Source organism: Macaca mulatta, chromosome X (assembly GCF_049350105.2).
Source record: "Macaca mulatta isolate MMU2019108-1 chromosome X, T2T-MMU8v2.0, whole genome shotgun sequence".
NCBI lineage: Eukaryota > Metazoa > Chordata > Mammalia > Primates > Cercopithecidae > Macaca > Macaca mulatta.
In genome coordinates this window covers 88,080,714-88,091,109 of record NC_133426.1, presented here as the reverse complement: position 1 = coordinate 88,091,109, position 10,396 = coordinate 88,080,714, and the positions used below count along the sequence as shown (strand labels likewise).

The window sequence follows — 10,396 nt, the reverse complement described above, 5'->3', positions numbered from 1 at the left end:
GCAAATGTTTCTAAAGAGAGCAACCAAACTATTAAGCCTCAGGATAAGGTTTAATATTAACATTAGCTACATTTAAAAGTACTTGCATAATGAGAGTATTTCTGGGTCTTCCTCTCTCCCAAACTCTCCCTACCATCAATAATATTGCCTAAAATTGTACATTTTAACTTCCAAGCATGTTTGAATATAAAGAGATCATAATCATAAATTTTAGTTCCTTTAGAGTTTTACAAGTGAGGTAATTGAAGTCAATAGAGGCAAAGCAGCACAGTTCATCAGAGGCTGAAGAGGCATGATGTACAGGGCATGTCAGCTATATTTGACTTAACTAAAATTTCCATCTACATGAAATTTTTCTAATCAAATTTCTTGCACAAGGATGCAATTTCAGGCCAGTATTTTTGTGCGATGTTTGTTTATACCAGAATGACCACAGGTGTGTCCGGAGCTGCACGCCCCGGCCATAGCGAATAATAACTGACGATTAAAAACGCCTGAGCTATATTCATTTCCACCCCACACCTTCTCCCTATCTTTGCCTTTTTTCCCCTGTACTAATACCTCGTTGAAGATGGCACTCTTCCTGCTGCTTCTTCACCCATTTTTCCCGCGCCCGTAAAAATTACTACCTGACAGCGCAGGTGCAACATGACGTTCGACCAGAGAAACCAATACCTATCTGGCCACGCCTCCATTATGAGATCATTTTCGCCTTGGCCCAACCCCTTCCCCTCCAAGTGTATATAAGGCACTGCATTACCGCCATTAAAAGAGAGAGACTTGATCAGAGCACTGTCTTGTCTCCATTTCTCGTATCTCTTGTTCCCCAAATTCCCACCCCCTCCTCCAGGGCCTGCTTCGACTATCCAGCGGGCCGGGATACGTGGCGCCCGAACAGCGACCTGGAAACGAGGGACTCTGTGAGGAAGAGGACGCCAAAGGATGGTCGACCGCTAACAAAGACAAAAGGAATTAAACTGATCACCGCGGGAACCTGCCGCGTCAGGATCGAAGGTAAGTGACGCGTCCGAAATGGGACAAGAATTAAGCCAACATCAAATATATGTAGGACAATTAAAAGAGGCTTTAAAGATACGAGGAGTAAAGGTTAAAGGTAATGATTTGTTTAAATTTTTTGATTTTGTAAAAGATACTTGCCCTTGGTTCCCACAGGAAGGAACTATTGATATTAAAAGATGGCGTAGAGTAGGGGATTGTCTTCAGGACTATTATAATACTTTTGGGCCAGAAAAAATTCCTGTGGCCATTTTCTCTTATTGGAACCTCATTAGAGATTTAATAGATAGGAAGGAGGTCGATTCGCAAGTCGTGGCTGCGGTCGCTCAGACAGAGCATATTTTAAAGGTGAGCTCCCGTTCTAACCTTGCAAAGCCTCTGCAAGATACGGAGGAGGGTCTCATTTCCCTCGAGGGTGATCGTGGGAGTGGATCCCAGTGGATGTGTGGATGGCTGGGCGGGTCTTGCATGTTTGCAGTTTTTGTAAATTTGTCGAGTACCATCTGAAAATAATTATTACTATTCAGTGATTCTCAAGCTTTCTCAATTTTGGCAGTGTATATGAGCCACCTGAAGATTGTATTTTAATTGGTTAAAACAATGGTTCTCATTGAGTTTCAGCCTTCAGTGTGCATAAAACTCACTTGGGAGGCTTGTTCAATCACAGCTTGCAGAGCTCTGCCCTCCAAGTTTCTGATTTGCTGCATCTGGGGTGCAGACCATTATTTACTTATCTACCATGTACCCAGGTGATGAGGTTTTTGGTCTTGTAGGCATGCTTTGCGTTTACAAGATTTAAGAGCAGTAAATATCACTATGATCCTTATGGGTGCCTTACAACCAGGATTACCTTCACCGGTTGCGATTCCTCAAAAATATTTTAAAATCATTATTGACCTTAAAGATTGCTTTTTTACAATTCCTCTTCACCCTGCTGACCAGAAAAGATTTGCCTTTAGTCTTCCATCTACAAATTTTAAACAACCAATGAAACGCTATCAATGGAAAGTCTTACCTCAGGGTATGGCTAACAGTCCTACCTTGTGTCAAAAATATGTAGCTGCTGCTATAGAGCCAGTCAGAAAAACGTGGGCACAAATGTATATTATACATTATACGGATGATATTTTAATAGCAGGAGAAATTGGCGAACAAGTCTTACAGTGCTTTGCTCAACTCAAACAAGAGTTGGCAGCAGCTGGACTACAAATAGCCCCAGAAAAGGTACAATTACAAGATCCATACACCTATCTTGGTTTTCAAATTAATGGACCCAAAATCATTAATCAAAAGGCCGTTATACGTCGTGATCATTTAAAAACTTTAAATGATTTCCAAAAATTACTGGGAGACATAAATTGGCTTCGGCCGTACTTAAAACTCACTACAGGAGAGTTAAAACCTCTTTTCGATATATTAAAAGGAGACTCTAATCCAAAATCTCCCAGGTCCATTACTAAAGAAGCATTAATGGCACTCCAACAGGTAGAACATGCCGTTGCAACACAATTTGTTACCGGTATTGATTATTCTCAGCCATTAATATTCCTTATTTTTAACACAATAACCCCTACTGGCCTATTTTGGCAGAACAATCCCATTATGTGGGTACACCTGCCCTCCTCCCCTAAAAAGGTTTTGTTGCCTTATTATGATGCCATAGCTGATCTAATTATCTTGGGAAGAGAAAACAGTAGAAAATACTTTGGAATAGAACCCTCTACCATTATACAGCCCTACACTCAATCACACATTCGTTGGCTATTACAAAATACGGAAGCCTGGCCAATTGCTTGCGCTTCTTATACTGGCGCAATTGACAACCATTACCCACCTAACAAACTTATTCAATTTTGCAAACTTCATGCGTTTGTGTTTCCCCATATTACCAGCAAAGAACCTCTCAATGACGCATTATTAATTTTCACTGATGGATCTTCCACAGGACTTGCCGCTTACACTTACAATAATGTAGTCGTTAAATTCCAGACCACTTATACATCAGCTCAGCTGGTCGAATTGCAAGCTATAATTGCAGCACTATCAGCTTTTCCTTGTCAGCCACTTAACATTTACACAGACAGCACCTATCTGGCTCATTCAATACCCCTCTTAGAGACCGTGCCTCAAATTAAACATATTTCAGACACAGCTGACCTATTTTTACAATGTCAACAACTTATTCGAAAAAGGACTACTCCCTTTTTTCTTGGGCATATTAGAGCACATTCAGGATTACCGGGACCTTTAACACAAGGTAACGCAACAGCTGACGCGGCAACAAAAATCATAGCCACAGTCACTACAGACAATTTACAACAAGCACAAAAAGCACATGCCTTGCATCATTTAAACGCCCAAACCTTAAGACTCATGTTTAAACTTACCAGAGAACAAGCTCGACAAATAGTTAAACAATGCGCCAACTGCATAACGTATTTGCCTGTTCGCTATCTAGGAGTTAACCCCCAAGGACTCATCCCCAATGAAATTTGGCAAATGGACGTTACTCACCACTTAGAATTCGGTCAGCTAAAATATATCCATGTATGCATAGACACCTATAGTGGATTCATCAGTGCAACTCTCCAAACAGGAGAGGCCACCAAACATGTCCTAGCTCATTTATTGCATTGCTTTTCTATTTTAGGAATACCCAAACAAATCAAAACAGACAATGGCCCTGGTTATATAGCCAAAACCTTTTTACAATTCTGTAATACCCTAAAAATTAAACATACCACAGGCATTCCCTACAATCCCCAAGGACAAGGTATAGTAGAAAGAGCTCATCTGTCTTTAAAAACTGTTATCACAAAATTAAAAGGGGGGAGCTGGTACCCCGTGAAGGGTACCCCTAGAAACATAATCATGCCCTGTTTATCCTTAATTTTTTAAATTTGGACAGTCATGGAAAAATCAGCTGCCGATCGTTTCTGGCATCCTGAATCTCAAAAACAGTTTGCAATGGTAAAATGGAAAGATCCACTTGATAATTCATGGCATGGCCCCGATCCAGTTTTAATTTGGGGAAGAGGCTCAGTATGCATCTTCTCACAAAAAAATGATGCAGCCAGATGGCTGCCTGAAAGATTGGTAAGACAAATAAATCATAACCATTGTCAGTCCAGGGAAGATAAATCTCCCTGAGAAGTTCTTTCCTTCTTGTTTTTCAGAAAATGAAGCCTAACATGAGATTCCTTTGGAGAATAATCGCTCTATATAACATAGTGACAGTCTATGCAGGTTTTGGTGACCCTCGTAAGGCAAGAGAATTATTACGAAAATAATATGGCCAGCCTTGTGATTGCAGAGGGGGACAGGTATCTGAACCTCCGTCAGACAGAATCACCCAGGTGACTTGCTCGGGCAAGACAGCTTACCTAATGCCAGATCAGTCATGGAAATGAAAAGTGTTGTTTTTACGCCAACAAATCCGGAATCGTCAGAGATAAGATAAAGACTTTACAGGAAGAACTAGAAGAGCGCAGAAAAGGTCTGGTCGCTAATCCCTTGTGGACTGGACTCGATGGACTTCTCCCCTATCTCCTGCCATTTCTTGGTCCTTTACTTACTCTTCTACTCTTTCTCACTCTCGGGCCTATAATCTTTAATAAGCTTATGGCATTCGTCAGACAACAAATCAAGGCCTTCCAGGCCAAACCTATACAGGTCCATTATCATCGCCTTGAGATGACTGAAAATGGTGAGTCTTATTTGCCTTAATAAGACCACCTCCCCTGTGTGCTGAACTGGACAGTCAATGACGGGTAAGAGGACACTATCTCCATCGGAGCCTAAGACAGGAGGGCCGCCCTTGCTGCTGCCTTATCCCATGATGGGCCTAGAAGGTGGGGGTGAGTTGACCCAACCTAAGACAGGCGCAGTTCCCGAGGGGTCGTTTTCTCATCATAAAATAATTAAAAGGGGGACCTGTCCGGAGCTGCACGCCCCGGCCATAGCGAATAATAACTGACGATTAAAAACGCCTGAGCTATATTCATTTCCACCCCACACCTTCTCCCTATCTTTGCCTTTTTTCCCCTGTACTAATACCTCGTTGAAGATGGCGCTCTTCCTGCTGCTTCTTCACCCATTTTTCCCGCGCCCGTAAAAATTACTACCTGACAGCGCAGGTGCAACATGACGTTCGACCAGAGAAACCAATACCTATCTGGCCACGCCTCCATTATGAGATCATTTTCGCCTTGGCCCAACCCCTTCCCCTCCAAGTGTATATAAGGCACTGCATTACCGCCATTAAAAGAGAGAGACTTGATCAGAGCACTGTCTTGTCTCCATTTCTCGTATCTCTTGTTCCCCAAATTCCCACCCCCTCCTCCAGGGCCTGCTTCGACTATCCAGCGGGCCGGGATACAGGTGGAAACAGAATGTTCAAATAACCCAAAGAAAAATAAATTGTACAGTGACTCATGATGTAGTCTGACAAAAGGAGGTTTGCCAAATTAAAGTAATAGTAATTAATAACAACTACTATATTAAATGTGCCAGATTCCAGAATTTTAGCTGGAAAATATAAAAAGGATTGTTGAGTAGAAAATACAAAAAGAGAGCAGACACACAGAGAAAAGCAAGAACTCCATGGTGGAAGTAGATGTGTCATGAAAGAGAAATACCAGAAGAAGGGAGAGGGAAGGGAGGGGGAAGGGGAAAAGGTGGAGAAGGAGGAGTAGGAGGTGAGACTTTGAGGCCAGGTGGAGACAGACAGACAGACAGAGAGAAAAAGAGAGAGCAAGCAAACATTTATTCATAGACATGCTGCTTTGGACCCTAAAGGCTTCCTACTTCTAATACAGTTCATATGGATTTTGATAACAAATTTCATTTTTCTTATGTTGGTCCCAGTGACTCTCTTGGAACCCAAAGACTTTAAGAAGTACATATGTAAACCAAAGCCATTTGATTTCTGTAGATACAAAAAAGATGAAACATACTCTATTCTATAACCTTTATGTATATTGACTTCTACTATGTCATGGTGTCTCTTTTCATTGTAGCCTTTGGTTATAATCAAAGTCTTTCTTAACCAAAAACTTATATTCTGAAAGTTGAAAAGGCAGTCTATTAAAGCTAAACCTTATCTAGTCTTTCTTTGGAATAATTACCATAACATAGAGAAAGCACATAAGAAATAGTATTTATTTATTACCTATCTACTTATTTAGTTTAAATTGACAATAATTTTATATATTTATAATGTACGATATGGTGTTTTGACTTGTGAATATATATAGGTAGATTCAATCAATGTAATTAACATGTATATCACCTCACCAATTTATCATTTTACATGACCGCAGTTAATATTGCATTTTATGTATCAAAATTTCAGAAATAAATTTTAACATTGTTCCCTCAAGAAAAAATGTTTTGAAACTCACCTTAACCAACTGGCAGACTGAATCTTAGCTGGCAGTGTTTCTTTTTAATTTTGTGGTAAATGACAACATTGCCATATCAAGTTGGAAATGATAATCTTTACTAAGGCCTGAGATATAGAATTTCAAGAGCATATAAATTTGAAGAATAGTAAGTATTTGAATTGCCTTAAGGAAAGGATGTTGTTATAGAAGAAAGGCTAGTTTCCAGTTTATCAACTGCTGTGCAAACAATGCCAATGAAGCAATGCTGGTGCCATCTATATTCTTTTAAGCATTTTCTAGGAAAATGACAAGTTACATTTCTATGAGACTATTAATTCAAGAACTTCCACCTGCAGGTTTTAAATACAAAACAGAATTGAACAAAATAAGCCTGTATTGCCAATACCTTAGGATCTCAGTAATGATCTAGATGAGCATGGCTGATAATGAAACCCTGTAAAATTTGTTTAACTAGAGCTTTTAATGAACTTTAATTGTGCAGATTAATATATTATTAGAAGGAATTGCTTTGTAGAAGATGGCAGGTAAAAACTGATATCAGGGATTTAGTCAAAACTTCACTTTGCTACTATTCAGGGTGTCTTTCAGTTTGTTAATATTCAGACTAAACTCTTAGAAACCTTAACATAAACTTATGTATGCAAAATAACAGCGTAGCTCTTTTTTTCTAATAGAAAATACAGATTTTCAAATAATGCAATGTACCCATAACAGATGATAATTTATCTCAAATGAATGTCTTTATCAATTTACAGTTTAAAATCTGTTAATGTCAGTCAACCCAGGACTTTGGATCTGTTGATATGTGGTCTGAATTGGGTCGTAAATGTAATTTTCATGTGTGACCACTAGCTTCTATGATATACATTTTTGTGTTCCTTCCAAAATTGATATGTTGAATTCCTAATCCCCAATGTGATTCTTTAGGATGTGTGCCCTTTTGGAGGTCATTAGGTCATGAGGGCAGAGCCCCCATGAATAGGATTAGTGTCCTTATAAAAGAGGCCTAAAAGAGAAACTCATCACCACTTCATCAGTTGAGAACACAGCTAAAAGGTGCTGTCTATGAATCAGAAAGTGGGCCCTCAGCAGACACTGAATTTTCAAACAACTTGATGTTGGATTTTCCAGTTTCCAGAACTGTGGAAAATACATTTATGTTACTGTAAGCTACCCAGTTTATAATATTTTGTTATGAATAGATAAAAACACTTAGAATGCTCATAAATTTGGCTAAGTTTACACTAGTTCTGTGCCTTACACAGAGTAGGTACTTAACAGATGCTTGAATGAATACATTCTGCACCTTATTTTTTCCTTAAATACTATGTCACTTCTTCTTTCCCATAGGTTCAGAGACTACTTTCCTGATTAAATCTCATGGAAAGGAAGTCTCATTAAAGAGACTAAGGACACTGACAGAGGAAACTTAACCCAAACCTTCAAACTCTGGTAGGTGTGTTCACTCAATTTAAATGCCATGGTGAAACTAATGGGAATATGGGTGGGATGTAGGATGAGCAACCATCCCAACCATCCTAGTTTGCCTGGGATTGTCTCGGTTTCAATAATGAAAGTCCTATTTCCTGTGAATTGTCTCAATAAAGGGCAAACTAGGATGGCTGATCATGCTGGAGTTAGAGAAGCAGTGAAAAGCACAACAGCAGGCAAATTTGCGGTAGACATAGGGAGTGGCTGTTTAATGAGTATAAAGTTTCAACTATATAAGGTGAGTAGTTCTAGAAATCTGCTGTACAGTGTTGTGCCTACTGTTAACAACGCTGTATTTTGCAGTTAAAAATCTTGTTAAAATGGTAGATATTATTAATACTATAAGTGGTTATATGCAAAGCAAACAAAAGGGCATAAAGAAACATTTGGAGACAAAATATGTTTATTACTTTTATTGTGGTAATGGGTATAAGAATATGTCCAAACTTACCAAATTGTATATGTTTCAATTTTTCTTCAAGAAATTTATTTAAAAAACAAAGTATATTTCTCATCTTCACATAAAAAGAAAGAAACAAAACTGATGGATTCAGTTTTACTGTGCTTAAACAGAAGAAATTCTCATCTTCACTATTTCTTTTTCTTTTCTTTTCTTTTTTTTTTTTTTCTTTTTTTGAGACAGAGTCTTGCTCTGTTGCTCATGCTGGACTGCAGTGTCATGATCTCTGCTCACTGCAACCACCGCCTCCTGGGTTCAGGTGATTCCCCTGCCTCAGCCTCCCGAGGAGCTGTGATTACAGGTGTGCACCACCACACTCAGCTAATTTTTGTATTTTTATTAGAGACTGGGTTTCAGCATGTTGGTCAGGCTGGTCTCGAACTCCTGACCTCGTGATCCACCCACCTCAACTTCTCAAAGTGCTGGGATTACAGGTGTGAGCCACTGTGCCCGGCCCATCTTCACTATTTTAAAAATATTTTGTTTAGGAGATTTCAAGGCTATGATCAAGAACCACAATATATTCTGTGAATAAGCATTTTAGGTTTCTGAATGAATGAAAGTTACAGCTCCATACATTATTTTTTTTCCTTGAACATTTATTTTTAAGTTCCCAGGTACACGTGCAGGATGTGCAGGTTCATTATATAGGTAAACGTGTGCCATGGTGGTTTACTGTACAGATCAACCCATCACCTAGGTATTAACCCCAGCAGTCATTAGCTATTCTTCCTTATGCTCCCTCTCTGCCCACCACCCCCCAATAAGCTCCAGTGCGCCTATTGTGTCCATGTATTCTCATTGTTCAACTCCCTCTTATAAATGAGAACATTTGGTGTTTGATTTTCTGTTCCTGAGTTAGTTTGCTGAGGATAATGGCTTCCAGGTCCATCCAAGTCCCTGTAAGTGACAATATCTCGTTTCTTTTTATGGCTGCATAGTATTCCATGGCACATACATACCACATTTTCTTTATCAAGTCTATCATTGATGTGCATTTGTGTTGATATCATGTTATGGCTATTGTGAATAGTGCTACAGTGAGCATATGTGTGTGTGTATCCTTATAATAAATGATTTATATTTCTTTTGGTATATACACAGTAATGAGATTGCTGGGTCCAATGGTATTTCTGCTTCTGGACTTTTGAGAAATCGCCACACTGTCTTCCACAAAGATTGAACTAATTTGCACTCCTACCAGGAGTGTAAAAGTGTTCCTTTTTCTATACAACCTTGCCACCTTGCTAGTGATTTCTTTGGCTGTGCAGGAGCTCCATAGTTTAATTAGATCTCATTGTCAGTTTTTGTTTTTGTTCCTATTGCTTTTCGGATTTTTGTCATGAAAGCTTTGTCTGTGCCTAGGTTCTGAATGGTATTACTTAGATTTTCTTTTAGGGTTTTTATAGTTTTGGGTATTACATTTTACATTTAAGTCTTTAATGTATCTTGAGTTGAGAGAAGAAAGATTCAGATGATCGGTAATAACAAACTTCTCTGAGCTAAAGGAGGATGTTCGAATGCATCGCAAAGAAGGTAAAAACCTTGAAAAAAGATTAGATGAGTGGCTAACTAGAATAAACAGTGTAGAGAAGACCTCAAATGACCAGACGGAGCTGAAAACCATGGCAGGAGACCTACGTGACCCATGCACAAGCTTCAGTAGCCTATTCAATCAACTGGAAAAAAGGGTATCAGTGACTGAAGATCAAATGAATGAAATGAAGCAAGAAGAGAAGTTTAGAGAAAAAAAGAATACAAAGAAATGAACAAAGCCTCCAAAAAATATGGGATATGTGAAAAGACCAAATCTCTATCTGATTGATGTATCTGAAGGTGAAGGGAAGAATGGAACTAAGTTGGAAAACACTCTGCAGGATATTATTGAGGAGCACTTCCCCAACCTAGCAAGGCAGGCCAACATTCAAATACAGGAAACACAGAGAATGCCAAAAAGATACTCCTTGAGAAGAGCAACCCCAAGACACATAATTGTCAGATTCACCAAAGTCGAAATGAAGGA

At 39.1% G+C, this 10,396-nt stretch overlaps 1 long non-coding RNA gene across 1 annotated transcript; it reads left to right on the top strand.

The window, feature by feature from the left end:
• Positions 1 to 785: 785 nt before the first annotated feature.
• Positions 786 to 5,299, top strand: LOC144338497 (uncharacterized). The gene is made up of 2 exons (XR_013412714.1): positions 786 to 1,014; positions 4,264 to 5,299. It is a non-coding gene; the product is annotated as an uncharacterized LOC144338497 (long non-coding RNA).
• Positions 5,300 to 10,396: the final 5,097 nt, after the last annotated feature.